Here is a 19,441-nt window from a genome sequence, read left to right on the forward strand (position 1 = left end):
AATACACATTTTTATGAACATAGGATGTGCATATTTTTAAATAACCAAAAATTTGAATTTAGACTGATGCTGGCATAAATCATTGCAACACAGAGAGGTAATTCGATTGAATTTACATAAGGTCATTAGGAGCAGGACAAGTACAGAGCTGGAGGACTCTAAGTAGAGGTCTTGAGAGACAGATTTTCTGGTAAACAAAGCAGAAAATTCCAATGTTAGATATGAAAATTTCAGATTTTAGTAATTTATAGTGGAAATCCTAGAAACTATGATTGGAAACCCAAGTTGCTAAATTAAACATTATACAGCTGAACATTTGCAGTTAAGCAATGAAGATCTTTATTATCAGGAGTGAATCTTGTCAGGAAAAGAACAGAGAACTAAGCCTTCTAATGTAATCCAGGAACAGGTATCATTTCCAATTATCACTATTAACGGCAAAGGGGAGAAAATCCAGTAGCAAAGGTAACAGGACTTGATTTGCTTAATTATCTGTGGCTTAGATTACTCTGAGGACTTATTTAAATTAATACCCATCACCGAATCTTCTCATAACCTATTGAAATATTTTCTCTTTGCATGGATCTGGGGCCAGGGGACAAGATTTCAGTTTATTCTTGCTGCAGGGACTGGCAGGCTATGCAATCTGAGTTACAGGCAAGGAATAATTGCCTAAAACAGGCAAATATAGTGACACTGTGAATGTGGCAGATTACATACCACATATTGTTTCACATATATTTGAAATATAAGCATATATTTTGATAATTAGTTTTGTGAAGGATGGCAATTAGTTGATTTTATTCTTGGAAAATTTATCAAAATATATTCCAATAAATACTTCTATTAAAATGGCATATGGCATCAAATTATAAAATGTAAAATAACTATTGCTAAGAGGCTTAGATTGTGGAACAAGTGTTTAATGATTTTGAGTTGCCTTTCTTGCATAGATTAGAAAAACTTTCAGGCCAAAAAGTCACATTATTTTCTAAGTTATGAAGCAGGAATGATAGGATTCATTATGAGATGTCAAAGTATGAGACCTGATTACATTTGCACTTAAAAGATAAAGTATTTCTACAGCCAGCTGTGCATTACTTGTTTCATTATGTAAAATTTAAATTGGAAACCACCGAACATTTTAAATAAAGGCAATGCATTGCCAAGACTTATGACATTTTATTATTTCTCATGATTTAGGTGTGTACACTAAAAAGGAAAAGCAACAACCATAGTATAAAAAATTTTATACACAAAGTACTCTTAAATGTACTTACAATTTCTGTTAGTCTAGTCTTTATACCTTATTAAAATGTTCATTTTATTCTTGAAGTTCTGTTCAGAACAAGTGAAAAAAATGAAATAATTTTTATATTTATTTAATGTGTCTCAACTCATTCCATTCTAGTATATGTAAATAACTTGATCTCCAATGATCCTCATTTCCCTCGTATGCTGGGTTAAGTCATACAATGAATCTATGTTTTACATGATGTGAGTTTCCAGGCTACTTAAATCTTAAGAATAAAAACTAGATTGTTGCACTATGGAACCAGGAATGGTTCATAACATAAGAAGTCTATGATCTTTACTTTAGGTGCATTTATTAATATCTATTTCAAAAGAAAAGCAGCATGCTTAAGAATCATCCTAAACCCAAAAGGTCAGGTAAAACACTGCCATGTTCTTTTTGAAAAATATCTGTAACCTCAGAAAGTTAGAGGCAATCGCTCTCGTATATTTTGAGCTCTGATATTTTGATGCCTACATTGATCTTTTTGCTCAGTATTGTTTTGGCTATTCTGGCTCTCTTATTTTTCCAAATGAATTTTAGAACTTTTATTATAGTTCTGTGAAGAATGCCACTCATATTTAAATGGTAACTGCACTGAATTTGTATAATGCTTTTTGTAGTATAGCCATTTTTGATTACATTAATTCTGCCTATGCAAGAACATGGGAAGTTTCTCCATATTCTAAGGTCTTCTTCAATTTCTTAAGTGTTCTATAGTTTTCATTGTAGAGTTCCTTCACATCCTTCATTATATTAATTCCAAAGTTTTTTTTTTCTTTTTAGATTATTGTGAATGTAATAGATTTCCTATTTTTTAAGCAAATTTATTATTGGAGTATAGGAAAGCCATTGATTTATGTTTGTTGATTTTGTTCACTATTTTACTAAAATTATCTTCTCTAGAAGTCTCCTGGTAGAATTTTTGTGTCTGATAAACACAGGATCATGTGCTCAGCAAACAGAGAATTTTAACTCTTCTTTTACTATTTGTATACCTTTAATTTTCTTCTTTTGCCTGATGCTCTGGCCAGAGTTTTAGAATTGGTGAGACTAGGGATCCTTGTTAAAATGTTTGCTGTAAATTTGGCTCACTTTTATTCTCATCTATTATGAAGATGTTGGAAAGAAAATTAATTATTCAATGGGAAGATTAGCCAATTTTCAATCACACTAGGAAACTGATTCTACTTTTACATAAAGGGCACACATGATAAACTTAACTGGAGTCACTTCTTTAGGAATAAATCTAGTTAAAGTTCCCTGATTGATCTTAACTATAAGTAATACTATGGATGATTGAAAAACAATTAAAACTAGTTTATTTTAAATTGTTCTATGGGTTAAACTGCATAAATGGTTTGAAAAGGAAAACACTGTGTAAAAGCTATATGTTGTTTTCAAGATTTTCAGCTTTGATTAAATTTATTATCCATTTTCTCTTTCATAGTATCTATATCAAGATAGTCATATAGGACATAATGCTATATATTTTGTTATTCTATATACTTTCCATTTGCCATTCTCATATAAACTTATTTTATATTTTTTAAAGCATTTCAGTCTGTGATGTTTCTCATTCTTCATTTTCTCAATCAAGATAGGTAGACTATTTGGGATTTCACTATTGGGACTATGATTAATGAACTGTGTAGTACAAATACAGTCAGGCTATGATCTACCACAAAAATGAGAAAAAAAAATATATGAGGCTTTGGAAAAGTAGTAGGATAAATATACATTGTGGCTCACATTAGCTTATGCATTCTTCTTTTGGTCAATATAATTTATTATTTATTGTGTGTTAGAGTGTGTAGAAAAAAAATATATATATAATATATAATATATATATTTATATATATTATATATATATATATATATATATATATATATGACAGAGGGAAAGAAAGAGCAATTTCTGTCTCTCTATGCTTAAATATTGAAAGGGAAATAACCATAAAGATTGAACATATTATGATTATCAGCAGAGAGAATAAAACTAAAATAATAAAAGTAAAATTAAAGAATTAAAAGGAACAATATCTGAGATTTTTAAAAAAAATCACTCTATTGCTTAATGCATAACTTTGAAGACATCAGGAATAGATAATTTAAAGATACATGATTAGTAATTATCTAATCTGAAATGGCAAAGAAGCTCAAGGAAGCATAACACAACTAATTTTTGCTTACCTGGAAAAACAGCAATCATTCCAACACAGTGAGTGTAAGACTTAGTAGAGAAGAAGATGCCATCCATAATTTCTTTGATTTTGAGGAAAACCTCAACTGTAGGAATTTATATAAATCTTTTACAGGATAAGTACACAAAATCTGACCTATTAAAATCACAGTTAAACTGGTGAAAACAAAAAAACAAAGTTGCATTGGAATCTTTTTGTTATATTAATTTTACATTCTGCTTACAGTCCATTTTCTTTTTTAACCATTCTAAAAACTGCCATTTTTCACAATTCCACAATACTAAGGGTTTGACAAATTTAGAACACTGGTAGCAAATGAAATATTGGAATCAATTGTTATGGTTTGGATCTAAAATGTCCTACAAAGCTCCTATGGTGAAGGTTTGGTCCCAAATGCAGCCTTGTCAACAGGTAGGGCTTTGGGAAGTGATTGGATCATGAGGGTTGTAACTTCATCCACTGATTAATCCATTTGATGGATTAATAATTTGAATGGTCTACTGGGGAGAGGTAGAAAGTGGGCAGTTGAAGCATGGATGGAGGAAGTATGTCATTGGAGGGTGGAGGTTTGAGGACGATATCTTGTCCCTGGCTCCTTCTTCTCTCTGGTTTCTGGAAGCCAGGAGCTGGGCAGCTTTTCTCTGCCAGGGCCTTTTGCCATGAATGTTCTACCTCATCTCGGGCCCAAAGCAATGGAATCTGTAAACCATGGACGTAAACCTCTAAAACTGTGATTTAAAGGGGGATCTTTGCAACTCTAAGTTGTTGTCATCAGATATTTATGGTCACAGCAATGAGAAGCTGGCTAATACAGAAGTATACATGTCAAATAAATAAAATTGAAAATGAAAAAATAGACTAGTAGTAGAGTACGGGATGTTTACTTGTTAGCCACTATTCCTTTTGTTATTTAATAATTAAGATAATAATACTGTTTAACTGTTATCTAAGTTTCAGAAAATAGGTTATTTGAGAAAGGACTTCCTATTTAGGGATTAAAAACTGATGAGTAGGGAAGAGTAGTTACTTTAGATTAGGTAGAGGATAGAAGGTAGGGAAGGGGAGGCGATATGGAGATAGGAAGGATAGTAGAATGAAACAGACATTATTACATGATGTACATAGATGACGATGTGATTCTACAACATGTGCCATCAGAAAAATGAGAAATTATACCCCATCTATGTATGATATATCAAAGTGCATAAATGAATTCTACTGTCATGTATAACTAATTACAACAAATAAAAAATTTAAAAAAGAAAAACTGATGAGAGGAAATGATTGAAAAAAGAAATAGTCTAAGTAGAAAAAATAACTATTGGATAACTTTTTCTGAGAATATCAAACAAATAACACTGTGAGGAGATCAGGGCTAATGAGTTAGTTTTGGATGGGAAACAATCAAAAAATAGTTTTTCATCTGATTAGGTCAGTATATAGGCAATAACAGGTATTATTTTAGTAACAATTTTAAATATAAGTCTGGGAAAGTGATCAGTTCATGCCAGATTGTCCCTATTTGATCTGGGGTATACAAGGTAAGGTCATTACATAAATGACGGAAAATGAGGATAGAGATTCAGACTGGAAATGATTGTTAGAATAACTATTATAGAAATGCAATATTTAGCTCACTCTGAGTGAGGAAAAGTATTCTTAGCTAAATTCAGTGCCTTGGCATAAGATGAAAATGTTAAATACTGGAGCCAAAAATATGCAAAATTGGTGTGTGTGTGTGTGTGTGTGTGTGTGTGTGTTCCTGGCACCATTCAGCAGACTGAGGAAGCTGAATTACAAATTACTTTTTAAGTGTAAGAAATGCATATGATAGGTGAGAATATCACATTGATTTTCTAAGGGGAAATCTTGTAACAGAAGTTAACACCTTTTACTAATGAGTAAAAATGTTGTACATAATCATCTGGAGCTAATTGAACCCATGAAGTCACTTGTTGGTCTTGTTTGTCATGGGATTCACATGAGGGATGCTATGTCACAGTTTCTATGCCTGGAAGACAGTTATAGAAACACACTGTGAGTAAACTCATGTTGATAGTAGCACTTGAGAATTAGGTGCCGAAATTCTTCCACTTCATAATTTGCTTTTGGCACCTCTTCTTAATCTTCTACTCTGTATAAAACATAGTACTACTAGCAAGCAGCATATCACAGCATTACTTGGAGATTTGTTAGGTGGCAAATTGGTGTCAACACTACTAGCATTTTTAGTACTTACAGAATGCCACAAGAAAATTGAAAAAAAAATAAGGGCAACTTGAAATATTCCTAAAAGAGATGCTGCCACATTAGAAACAAATTAGATATTTCTATTTTAAGTAAGTGAACTATTTACTTTCAGAGTTATATAAAATGTTAAATTTTACATATTACACATATTACAAAGTAAAAGACAAAATATGTAAATGTTAATTAGGAATCTTTCAGAAATTCTTTGTACATTCAGAAAGAGGGAAACCAACATCAGTTATAGTGAGATACTTTTTAATTTATTTTTTCAGAAGGGCACCTCTACCCAAATATGCATTTATTATTTAAATATATGATATGAAACAAAATATGAGAATATAATAAAATATTTTAAGTGAACTTATATAACCTTTAGCAGGACAAAAAATATTTATGGATCAAGAAAATGAATACCACTGGACTTTAGCTTCTGTTCTTGTAGGTAATCTCCAAGATCTTACAAAATGATAGTAATTATGTTAATAGCCTTCTTCATAACAACAGTAGATGATAAATGGATCAATTTCCTGGTGTGCAGACACTGAACTATACTTTCCTTTTAGGGCTCCAAAATTCATATCACAATGAATTCTATTTTCCCCATGTTCATATTGTTATTATCTTACTCTTCACAGGCATTTAGATGACCATATCTGAAAAGTATTCCTGTTCGAGTATTTTCATCATGTTTCAATATCTAGATAAAATATCATCTCTTTGAGAATATCTTTCTACAATTGTGTTACTAAAAGTATCTCAGTTATTCTTTCTGTATCTTCATGGGATCAAGGGAAGCCAATTTGTTATTTTTATGTTCATCTTCTTGTGGATTATTTGTTTTGCTTATTGATTCATTTTTGAGAATTTTTGTCATTTTTATGTTTCATATTTGTTCTAAAAGGTCTTTTGATATTTGTGAATTTTTTTCCTTTTTTTTAGTTATATACTCCACTAGAGTATGTTTTTATATATTTATATAGAGAATACTCCAATCTACTTATACTAGATTTAGGGATTCACTATGATATATTCATATATGTGTAAAGTTAAATCAGATTCATTCCACTGTCTTTCTTATTCCTGTCTTCCCTCCCCTCCTTTTATTCCTGTTTGTCTAATCTACTGAACTTCTATTCTTCTCCTTCCACCCTTTGTGCTGTATTAGCATCCACATATCAAAGAGAACATTCAACCTTTGCATTTTGGGGACTGATTTATTTCACTTAGCATAATAGTCTCCAGTTCCATCCATTTAATAGTAAAAGTCATAAAGTTTTTCTTTCTATGGCTGAGTAAATATTCCACTTTGTATATATATCACATTTTTCTTTATCCATCCATCTGTTCCAAGGCACCTAGGCTAGTGCTATAGCTTAGCTATTGTGAATTGAGCTGCTGTAAACATTGATGTGTCTGCATCACTGTAGTATGTTCATTTAAAGTCATTTGGGGGCTGGGGATGTGGCTCAACTGGTAGCTCAATCGCCTGGCATTCATGCAGCCCGGGTTCTATCCTCAGCACCACATACAAAAAACAAAGATGGGCGACGCGCTGGCAATTCAAACTGACAGCCGGAAAAAGCGGAAGAAGGAGCAAAAAACGACGTGTTCGGTGACAGACTACAGCTCCGAAAGAACCTAAAAAGCGACCCCTGCTCCACTTCACCAGCACAAACGCTCACTCAGGAGCAGCCGCTGTGGGAGACACCTGAGGGGACCGCGAGGGAGAACTGAGGGAGGGAGGACTCGAGAGACGGCGCGAGCGCGAGCACGCTGAGGGCCGGGGGTGCTGGGAGCCGAGCTTGCGGCCAAGCAGTGCTGAGAGTCGCGGAAGAACGGAGGATTGAGGAGAGCCAGGGTCCTCGCGGTGGAAAAGCTGAAGAGTTCTGAATCCTAGGAAGAGACATCCCTCCTACCAATGCAGTGGACTTCATTGGACGATGCTATTTCACCGAAATCTGCAAATGTAAACTTAAGGACATCACGTGTTTAAAATGTGGGAACATTGTAGGTTATCATGTGATTGTTCCATGTAATTCCTGCCTTCTTTCCTGCAACAACGGACACTTATGGATGTTTCACAGCCAGGCAGTTTATGTTGCAGGTATTTTGTCAATAATGGTACCAAAGAAGACTTAATTGGAGTTTTGTAAATAAAGTTGGTTCTAAAAATGACCGTCCCCAGGATATTGAGGAAGATGGCGGCGGGGAGTGAGTGAGCCGCTCTGTGCTCTGCGCCACCGCCACCGCAGCGTATGTTGCTGCTTCTTAAAAAGAAGAAGTAAAGACCATTAAAGGAGATCTGTCGACAAGGATTCAGCACCGTGTCAAGAAAAGGGCCTAGATAGAGTGAATCCGCCACGACTTCAGCGCGAGCATGCCTGCAAGCTAGGCAAACCTGCAACCCACGGGCGGGTCAGGTCCAGCAACCTGCCGAGTGACAGAACAGCTACACGTGTCTGCAGAGAACGCGGACAGGACCCACAAGTAGGACAGGGCCGGTGGCTTGCTGAGGGGCGGAACCGACCCCTCCCCCAGTGCCTGCAAGCTAGGCGAACCTTCGACCCATCGGGAGGTTAGGCCCAGCAACCTGCGGAGTGACAGAGGTGCCCCTCGTGCCTGCTGGGTAGGCGGACCTTTGACCGACCAGCAGAGCAGACCTAGGGCCTGCCAGCGTGGTACACGGATCACACCAATTGGAGGAGGATCACAGCCACTACCTGCCCTGCAAGGGTGATTTTTCAACTATACAAGAGCAATATAAATAAATAGAGGGAAAATTTCAAAACACAACAGTTTCACCAAGCAGAAAGAAATGCCAGCAGTATGAAAAGACAAGGAAAGAAAGGATCACAGGCAATGCAGGTCAACTCAACTTTAGAAGAGGTAATAGGTGCAACAGATGGAATGTCAGATAGAGAGGTCAGGATATACATGCTTCAGATGATCTGGAGTCTCAAGGAAGACATGAGACAGCAAAATCAGATAATGAAAGATCACATTGACAAACAAATCCAGGAAGTAAAAGATCAATTTCACAGGGAGATAGAGGTAATAAAAAACAAACAAATAGAAATCCTAGAAATGCAGGAAACAATAAACCAACTCAAAAACTCAATTGAGAATACTACCAGCAGAGTAGATCACTTAGAAGAGAGAACATCAGACAATGAAGACAAAGTATTTCAACTGGAAAAGAACATAGACAGCTCAGCAAGTCTGCTAAGAAACCATGAGCAGAACATCCAAGAGTTATGGGACATTATCAAAAGACCAAATTTAAGAGTCATTGGGATACAGGAAGGCACAGAGCTCCAAACCAAAGGAATAAAAAGTCTATTCAGTGAAATAATACAAGAAAACTTCCCAGACTTGAAGAATGAGACAGAATCCCAAATCCTAGAAGCCTACAGGACGCCGAATGTGCAAAATCATAAGAGATCCACACCTAGACACATTATAATGAAGATGTCCAACATACAGAATAAGGAGAAAATTTTAAAAGCTGCAAGAGAAAGAAAGCAGATTACATTTAGGGGTAAACCAATCAGGATAACAGCTGATCTCTCAACACAGACTCTGAAAGCTAGAAGATCCTGGAATAACATATTTCAAACACTGAAAGAAAATGGGTTCCAACCAAGAATCGTGTATCCCGCGAAATTAAGCTTCAGGATAGAAGATGAAATTAAAACCTTCCAGGATAAACAAAAATTAAAAGAATTCGCAGCTAGAAAACCATCTCTTCAAAAAATCCTTGGCAAAACATTACAGGAAGAGGAAATGGAAAATAACATTGAAAACCAACTATGGAAGGTAGGACAGTAAAGGGGGGAAAGTAGTCAAAGAGGATAACAAATCAGGTTTAGTAACATTAGTAAACAAATATGGCTAGAAGAACAAACCATATCTCAATAATAACCCTAAATGTTAATGGCTTAAACTCACCAATTAAGAGACACAGGCTAGTAGAATGGATCACAAAACAAGACCCAACAATATGCTGCTTACAGGAGATGCATCTGATAGGAAAAGATATTCATAGACTGAAGGTGAAAGGTTGGGAAAAATCATACCACTCATATGGTCTGAGGAAACAAGCAGGAGTGTCCATACTCATATCTAATAAAATAGATTTCAAGCCAAAGTTAATCAAAAGGGATAAAGAAGGACACTTCATACTGCTCAAGGGAACCATACACCAACAAGACATAACAATCATAAATATATATGCCCCAAATAATGGTGCAGCTGTGTTCATCAAGCAAACTCTTCTCAAGTTCAAGAGTCTAATAGACCACCATACAATAATCATGGGTGACTTCAACTCACCTCTCTCACCACTCGACAGATCTACCAAACAAAAGTTAAATAAGGAAACTATAGAACTCAACAACACAATTAACAACCTAGACTTAATTGACATATATAGACTATACCACCCAACATCAAGTAGTTACACTTTTTTCTCAGCAGCACATGGAACCTTCTCAAAAATAGACCATATATTATGTCACAGGGCAACTCTTAGACAATATAAAGGGGTAGAGATAATACCATGCATCTTATCTGATCATAATGGAATGAAACTGAAAATCAATGATAAAAGAAGGAAGGAAAAATCAAGCATCACTTGGAGAATGAACAATAGGTTGCTGAATGATCAATGGGTTTTAGAAGACATCAAGGAGGAAATTAAAAACTTCCTAGAGTTAAATGAAAACACAGACACAACATATCGGAATCTATGGGACACATTGAAAGCAGTTCTAAGAGGAAAATTCATTGCTTGGAGTTCATTCCTCAAAAAAAGAAAAAACCAACAAATAAATGATCTCATACTTCATCTCAAAAGCCTAGAAAAAGAAGAGCAAAACAACAGCAAAAGAAGTAGAAGGCAAGAAATAATTAAAATCAGAGCTGAAATTAATGAAATTGAAACAAAAGAAACAATTGAAAAAATTGACAAAACTAAAAGTTGGTTCTTTGAAAAAATAAATAAAATCGACAGACCCTTAGCCATGCTAACAAAGAGAAGAAGAGAGAGAACCCAAATTACTAGCATACGGGATGAAAAAGGCAATATCACAACAGACACTTCAGAAATACAGAAGATAATCAGAAATTATTTTGAATCCTTATACTCCAATAAAATAGAAGATAGTGAAGGCATCGATAAATTCCTTAAGTCTTATGATCTGCCCAGATTGAGTCAGGAGGATATAGACAACCTAAACAGACCAATAACAATAGAAGAAATAGAAGAAACCATCAAAAGATTACCAACTAAGAAAAGCCCAGGACCGGATGGGTATACAGCAGAGTTTTACAAAACCTTTAAAGAGAAACTAACACCAATACTTTTCAAGCTATTTCAGGAAATAGAAAAAGAGGGAGAACTTCCAAATTCATTCTACGAGGCCAACATCACCCTGATTCTGAAACCAGACAAAGACACTTCAAAGAAAGAAAACTACAGACCAATATCTCTAATGAACCTTGATGCAAAAATCCTCAATAAAATTCTGGCGAATCGGATTCAAATACATATCAAAAAAATTATACACCATGATCAAGTAGGTTTCATCCCTGGGATGCAAGGCTGGTTCAATATACTGAAATCAATAAATGTTATTCACCACATCAATAGACTTAAAAATAAGAACCATATGATCATCTCGATAGATGCAGAAAAAGCATTCGACAAAGTACAGCATCCCTTTATGTTCAAAACTCTAGAAAAATTAGGGATAACTGGATCATACCTCAACATTGTAAAAGCAATCTATGATAAGCCACAGGCCAGCATCATTCTGAATGGAGAAAAATTGAAGGCATTCCCTCTAAGATCTGGTACAAGACAGGGATGCCCTCTCTCACCACTTCTGTTCAACATAGTCCTCGAAACACTGGCCAGAGCAATTAGACAGACGAAAGAAATTAAAGGCACAAAAATAGGAAAAGAAGAACTCAAATTATTACTATTTGCAGATGATATGATTCTATACCTAGCAGACCCAAAAGGGTCCACAAAGAAGCTATTAGAGCTAATAAATGAATTCAGCAAAGTGGCAGGATATAAGATCAACACGCATAAATCAAAGGCATTCCTGTATATCAGCGACAAACACTCTGAAACGGAAATGAGGACAAGTACTCCATTCACAATATCCCCCCCAAAAATAAAATACTTGGGAATCAACCTAACAAAAGAGGTGAAAGATTTATAAAATGAAAATTACAGATCCCTAAAGAAAGATATAGAAGAAGACCTTAGAAGATGGAAAAATATACCCTGCTCATGGATAGGCAGAACTAACATCATCAAAATGGCGATATTACCAAAAGTTCTCTATAAGTTCAATGCAATGCCAATCAAAATCCCAACAGCACTTCTTGTAGAAATAGATAAAGGAATCATGAAATTCATATGGAATAATAAAAGACCCAGAATAGCAAAAACAATACTAAGCAGGAAGTGTGAATCAGGCGGTATAGCGATACCAGACTTCAAACTATACTACAGAGCAATAGTAACAAAAACAGCATGGTACTGGTACCAAAATAGGCGGGTGGACCAATGGTACAGAATAGAGGACACAGTAACCAATCCACAAAACTACAACTATCTTATATTTGATAAAGGGGCTAAAAGCATGCAATGGAGGAAGGATAGCATCTTCAACAAATGGTGCTGGGAAAACTGGAAATCCATTTGCATCAAAATGAATCTGAATCCCTATCTCTCGCCATGCACAAAAGTTAACTCAAAATGGATCAAGGAGCTTGATATTAAATCAGAGACACGGCATCTGATAGAAGAAAAAGTTGCTTATGATCTACATACTGTGGGATCAGGCTCCAAATTCCTCAATAGGACACCCATAGTGCAAGAGTTAACAACTAGAATCAACAAATGGGACTTACTCAAACTAAAAAGTTTTTTCTCAGCAAAAGAAACAATAAGAGAGATAAACAGGGAGCCTACATCCTGGGAACAAATCTTTACTCCACACACTTCAGATAGAGCCCTAATAACCAGAATATATAAAGAACTCAAAAAATTAGACAATAAGATAACAAATAACCCAATCAATAAATGGGCAAAGGACCTGAACAGACACTTCTCAGAGGAGGACATACAATCAATCAATAAGTACATGAAAAAATGCTCACCATCGCTAGCAGTCAGAGAAATGCAAATCAAAACTACCCTAAGATACCATCTCACTCCAGTAAGATTGGCAGCCATTAGGAAGTCAAACAACAATAAGTGCTGGAGAGGATGCGGGGAAAAGGGCACTCTTGTTCATTGCTGGTGGGACTGCAAATTGGTGCAGCCAATTTGGAAAGCAGTATGGAGATTTCTTGGAAAGCTGGGAATGGAACCACCATTTGACCCAGCTATTCCCCTTCTCGGTCTATTCCCTAAAGACCTAACAAGAGCATGCTACAGGGACACTGCTACATCGATGTTCATAGCAGCACAATTCACGATAGCAAGATTGTGGAATCAGCCTAGATGCCCTTCAATAGATGAATGGATAAAAAAAATGTGGCATTTATACACAATGGAGTATTACTCTGCATTAAAAAATGACAAAATCATAGAATTTGGAGGGAAATGGATGGCATTAGAGCAGATTATGCTAAGTGAAGCTAGTCAATCTTTAAAAAACAAATACCAAATGACTCCTTTGATATAAGGGGAGGAAACAAGGACAGGGTAGGGACGAAGAGCTTGAGAAGAAGATTTACATTAACAGGGGTGAGAGGTGGGAGGGAAAGGAAGTGAGAAGGGAAATCGCATGGAAATGGAAGGCGATCCCCTGGGTTATACAAAATGACATATAAGAGGAAAGGAGGGGTAAGACAAGATAATACAAATGGAAGAAATGATTTACAGTAGAAGGGGTAGAGAGAGAAAAGGGGAGGGGAGGGGAGGGGAGGGGAGGGGGGATAGTAGAGAATAGGACAGACAGCAGAATACATCAGACACTAGAAAGGCAATATGTCAATCAATGGAAGGGTAACTGATGTGATTCAGCAATCTGTATACGGGGTAAAATTGGGAGTTCATAACCCACTTGAATCAAACTGTGAAATATGATGTATTAAGAACTATGTAATGTTTTGAACGACCAACAGTAAAAAAAAAAATAAATTAAAAAAAATAACAAAAAACAAAAAACAAAGATGTTGTGTCTGCTGAAAACTAAAAATAAATTTTAAAAAAAAAATTCTCTCTGTCTCTCTCTCTCTCACTCTCTCTTTTTTTTTAAAAAAAAAGTCATTTGGGTCAAAACTGGGTCAAATCATGGTACCATTCCAATTTTTATGAGGAATCTTCATACTGCTTTCCAGAGTGGTTACACCAATTTGCAGCCCCACAAGCAATGTATGAGCATATCCTTTTCTTAAAATTCTTGCCAAAATTTTTATATGTTTTGTTTTCATATTGTAATTATCTATTTATGCCAGGAATTCGTGTGTTGAAACTGATTTGCTTCCAAGAAACTTTGATTAAACCCTCTAATTCAGTTGTTTTTTTTTCAATTGTCCTACAAAAAAATGAATTTTCTATACAACATTCAGAATTTCTTTTAAAAAATAAGCAAATTTGCTCATAAAAATATCATAAACCAAAGCTACTTAATCTCAACTAGTATATTTTTCATTCATTTTAACTAAAACCCAACTCCTTCAGTGGATTATATTTTACCAAAATTCCTCAATAATATCATCTACCTTATGGGGATATGTCTCACTCTCTAGATTTATATAAAGAACTAATTCAGACACAATCAATTTTGAAATGAACCTATGTGGAAATACTTCTAATACAAATTTTAAAATCATATGCACTCTGTGATTCTAATTAACTTAGTCACTCCATAAACACATCATTGAAATATGGCAACCATAGAGTTAAGTACTGTGAGTTCTAACATGATTATTTTGGTTTGGTTCTTTCATCTCTCTCAGGTGAAAGGGAAGACAAATAACTGTAGGATATTTTTTTATGTACTATGGTAGAAGATTTAACACATGTCATGCTTATATAAATTGAAGAGGATATTGAAATCTTGACATTGACTGGAAATCTATTAATTTTATATTTCCTCATAATTGCCAAATTATAAAAAATATAGGTAAGACAATTCATTCATCATTTCTATACATTTTAAATGCTCTTAGAAGGACTAGTTATTAAGGCAAAACTTATCAAGCATTTTTATCAGATAAAATATACTTATAATGCAGGTATTCTTATTCACTGATACCATAAATATGAATGTTGATTTACCTAGATAATCATAACTGGAGATCAGTCACATAGCCTTCTATTCTTAGTACTTTACCCCTCTCGTATCAGAACCTCAGAACTTGAAGATTTCAATTTGGCAGGCTCTTTCCCAGTGAGCTACATCCCTAGCCCAACCTTGAATTTTTTTTTCCACATGAGTTAGAAATAAAGATTATATATGACATTTCCCTACTTTTTGTGTAGGCAAATGGTACTCTACAAATTATTTATGAATAATCTATAAACTCTCATTTTCTTATAGCTCTTTGGTTTGATAGTGCATTTTAAGTTCTGATCATAGACATTATCTCATTTTTAAAAGGTTGATTTCATTCTCAGAGGGTCAGAATCAACCTGTGTACATTGGGAATGATAGGGTGCTTCAGTGTTCCTCTATCTCTGAGAGAAGAAAGGGATAACCACTTGGGTTTGGCTGCATATGGATATAGTAACCATATAGTAACTGAAATGGGGAGTGGGGAGGAATAGTGGGAAACCACTGATCCCATGATAAAAACTATAAAAAAAAAGCCATACATCAATCCAAGTTAGACTGAGATTCTTAAATCTCCACACTTGGCTGCTACACATGATGATGAGAGCAGCCACATGGGACAGAGTGACAGAAGAGAATGCCTAGGTTTGGAATAATAAGAAGCAGCTAAGGAAGACTGTTTTAGAAATAAATTTTGTGGGCTGGAGATGTGGCTCAGCGGTAGCGCGCCCGCCTGGCATGTGTGCGGCCTGGGTTCGATCCTTAGCACCACATACCAACAAAGATGATGTGTTCGCCGAGAACTAAAAAATAAATATTAAAAAAATTCTCTCTCTCTCTCTCTCTCTCCTCTCTCACTCTCTCTTAAAAAAAAAAAAGAAATAAATTTTGTATTTGTTCTACAAATTTTACCATACACATACACAAAAAATATAGATTGGATTTAGGAGCATATTTCTGTAGATATTAAATTTCTGTAGAGGGCTGGGCCTGTAGCTCAGAGGTAGAGCACCTGCCTCGCGCACGTGAGGCACTGGGTTCGATCCTCAGCACCACATAAAAATGAATAAAGATATTGTGTCCAACTACAACTAAAAAAATATTTTTTAAAAATTCTGTAGATATTAAGGGAAACATAATAAGCTTCAAGAAATCCAAACCTTAAGTTATGTAAACAAGAGGTATAATATTCTATTGTATCCAATTTAGTGAGGAGCATTTTTGACAAACTATATTCTTCAGTAATGGTGGTATAATAATTATGACATTTAACAGAGGTGAAGATCTGTGTCAGTTTTTCATTGCTGTAACCAATACACCTGACAAGATCAACTTAGGGGAAGAAAAGGTGATTTCAGTTCAGCCCGTGGTTGACTGTCTTAGTTGCTTTTGGTCTGAAGTGAGGCAGAACAGCATGGCAGAAGGGTATAGCCAAGGAAACCTGCTTTCCTCATGGCATCTTCGAAACAGAGAGACAGGGAAGAGCCAGGGGTCCAAGATCCAATCCCCAAGTGCACACCCCCATAACTCTCCTCCACAGCCAACTTGCCTATAGTCACCACACAGTTAAACTAGGATGCATTGATTAGATTGCAGTTAATATAATCTAATTATTTAATGTCTGAAAATTCCTGCAGTAACACAGGAACTTTGGGGGACACTTCCAAACCATAACTAGATATTATATTCATAGGTTTTAAAAATGTTCATTTTTAAGCTATTTAGTTGTTTTAATAGATAGGAATTAACAAATAATGGTATCCTAGAAAAGAGTAGAGTGTCATTTTAGCCAGTCCACAAAAGACTAAGCTAATAGGTAGGTGGCCTATAAGCACTTTAGTGACCAGAAGTCACACAGGTCATACAGCTCGTTTCACCTTCTTGTGTCATCAGCCACATCTGCGTGACCAATGCTGGCCCATTTAACACCCTTTCTCCATATCAGTGCTTATGATGTAGGAAACAGAAAACAGCGTCTCCTCAAGATTGTAATTGAGAAATTGAACACCCATCACTTTCTCCCTCATATCTCATTGCAGTTTTTGCTGCAAAAGGGTTGTAAAATATTCTTGCCATCTAAATAACTCTAAAGGGAGCAAAAATCTTTGTCTCCTTTACTAAATGAAAAAAAAAAAAAGAAGAAGAATATTGAGAGAATACTACCAGTCCCTATTATTGCATTCTTAAAGTTAAAAGAGACCTGTGATATTAGTTGGTATATTTAATCTCTTTTAAAAAGGAAAGAAATATAAAAAGCATACCACTATCCTTGAGAATGTGGTTAAAAATTTCTGAAATTTTCCTTGAAACAAAATATATGGTGTTCACAAATGATTCCTTTTCTTCCATCTGGTTTTGCATTATATGATGTCATCATATGCTCTTAAACTTTCTTGTAGCTTTATTTTGCAAATAATAAATTTAAATGTCAAAAAAGGTGATAGCTTGCCTAAAAGCATATGACTCAAAGACAGGATGATGACTTAGATATGAATATATAACCTCTATTTTCTTCATCTTATTGATTATGATGGGCATTTATTTCAAAGGGAAAAAATTGAAACTACCTCATTGTGTCTATTATTTCAATTCATGATTCTCATGACTACATAATTTCATTTTTTTTCTCTTTTGAGGTATTTATTGACACATCAATTATACACATTAACGAAATTGACTGTGAGGTTTTCTTTTGTGCTTACGTGCATTGAGCAGATCCATTTCCGTGGATTTCTAACTTCCCAAACTAGCACCCTACCCAGGACCTAGTTCCCTCTCCTATTTTCAGATTGACAATTTTATTGCTTTTGATTTTAGCTTCCACATTTGAACAATAATATGCAATACCTATCTTTTTGTATGTTTTATTTCACATAACATGATGTTCTACAGATTAATCCATATGGTGGAAATTAGAGTCTTAATTTTTTATTGCTGAATGATATTCCCCTTGCTTTGTCCATTTACCTATTGAGGACAATTAGGCTCATTCCATGTCTTAGCTATTGTGAATAAGTGTTGAGGGCCACAACCAAGTCAAGATGGCGCCTGGCAGTTTGCCAGGAGGAGTGGTTTGTGAGCTAACACCATTGAGCCATTAAGATGATGAAGATTCCTTATTGGCTGATTGCTGTATCTAGACGATGTTAATTTAAACAAGCTGTGTATAATCAGTTAGGTATATATACCTCTGCTGTCCCACAATAAAGCGGCTCCTGCTGTTTCAATCTTCACAAGTTGCTTGTCACCACCCCCACCCCCACCCCCATCCCACCCCCATTTATTTTGCCCAGCCAGACTTGGGCAAATAAGGCCACAATGAGATTTGTATGCAGATATCTCTTTTGTATACACACCTTATTTCTTTAAGATATATACCCCGGGACTGAATGCGGTCCATTAATTTATAATCCCAATGGCTTGGGAGCAGGAGCATCCCAAGTTCAAGGCCAACCTCAAGATAGTTTAGGCCCTTAGAAACTTAGTGAGATCCTTGCTCAAAAGAAAAACAAAAAACAAAAAACAAAAAAGGGTTGGGCATGTAGCTTTGTGGCTAGAACACCTGGGTTCAGTCCCAAGTATTAAATATCCCAGGAATGGAATTGATGATTTTTATGGCAGTACTATTTTTTATCTTTTTGAAAAAATTCCATACTGTTTTCTATAGTGTCTGTATTAATTTATATTTCCACCAATAATGCTTGAGGACGACTTTTCCCCTATATCCTTACTATTATTGGTTTTTATTTGTTGTGTAGATTTCCTTTGTTTTGAATGCTGCCATTCTAACTGGGGTGAGATGGAATTTCATTATACTTTTAATTTTCATTTCGTTGGTATTTAATGATATTGATTACTTTTTTAAGTACTCATTGGCCATTTCTATTTTCATTTTTGAGAAATACCTATTCAAATTATTTGCTCATTTTGGGGTTGTATTACATAGTTTTTTGTTGTTTTGACTTTGAATTCTTAATATATTATGGATGTTAAACCTCAATTAGATGAATGGTTCACAAGTATTTTCTCCTAATCAGTAAGTTGTCTTTATAGACTTTGTTATTTTTTTTTCCTTGGATGAGTCTATGCCTTCTATTTTAATGTAATCTCGTTTGTCAGTTTTTGCTTTTCTTTCTTATTTTTGGAGTCCTACCATAAAACTATTGCCTGCATTAAAAACTTGAAATGTTTTCCCTATGATTTCCTTTAGTGGTTTCATAATTTGATTCTTACATTAAGATGTTTAATCTATTTTGAGTTGATTTTTGTATAGGGAGAGAGATAGGGGTCAAGTTTCAATCTTATGCATATGGCTAATTAGTGTTCCCAGGACCATTTATTAAAGTTGCTGTCTTTTCTCCAATGTATGGTGTGGTAACTTTATCAAGAAT

General features: G+C 35.1%; 1 pseudogene; it reads left to right on the forward strand.

Annotated features, from left to right (window-relative positions):
- Window positions 1–7,288: 7,288 nt before the first annotated feature.
- LOC113175815 (high mobility group protein B3-like) overlaps window positions 7,289–19,441 on the forward strand; it is a 170,981-nt pseudogene continuing 158,828 nt past the window's right edge.

This window comes from Urocitellus parryii, chromosome 2 (genome assembly GCF_045843805.1).
Source record: "Urocitellus parryii isolate mUroPar1 chromosome 2, mUroPar1.hap1, whole genome shotgun sequence".
Lineage (NCBI taxonomy): Eukaryota > Metazoa > Chordata > Mammalia > Rodentia > Sciuridae > Urocitellus > Urocitellus parryii.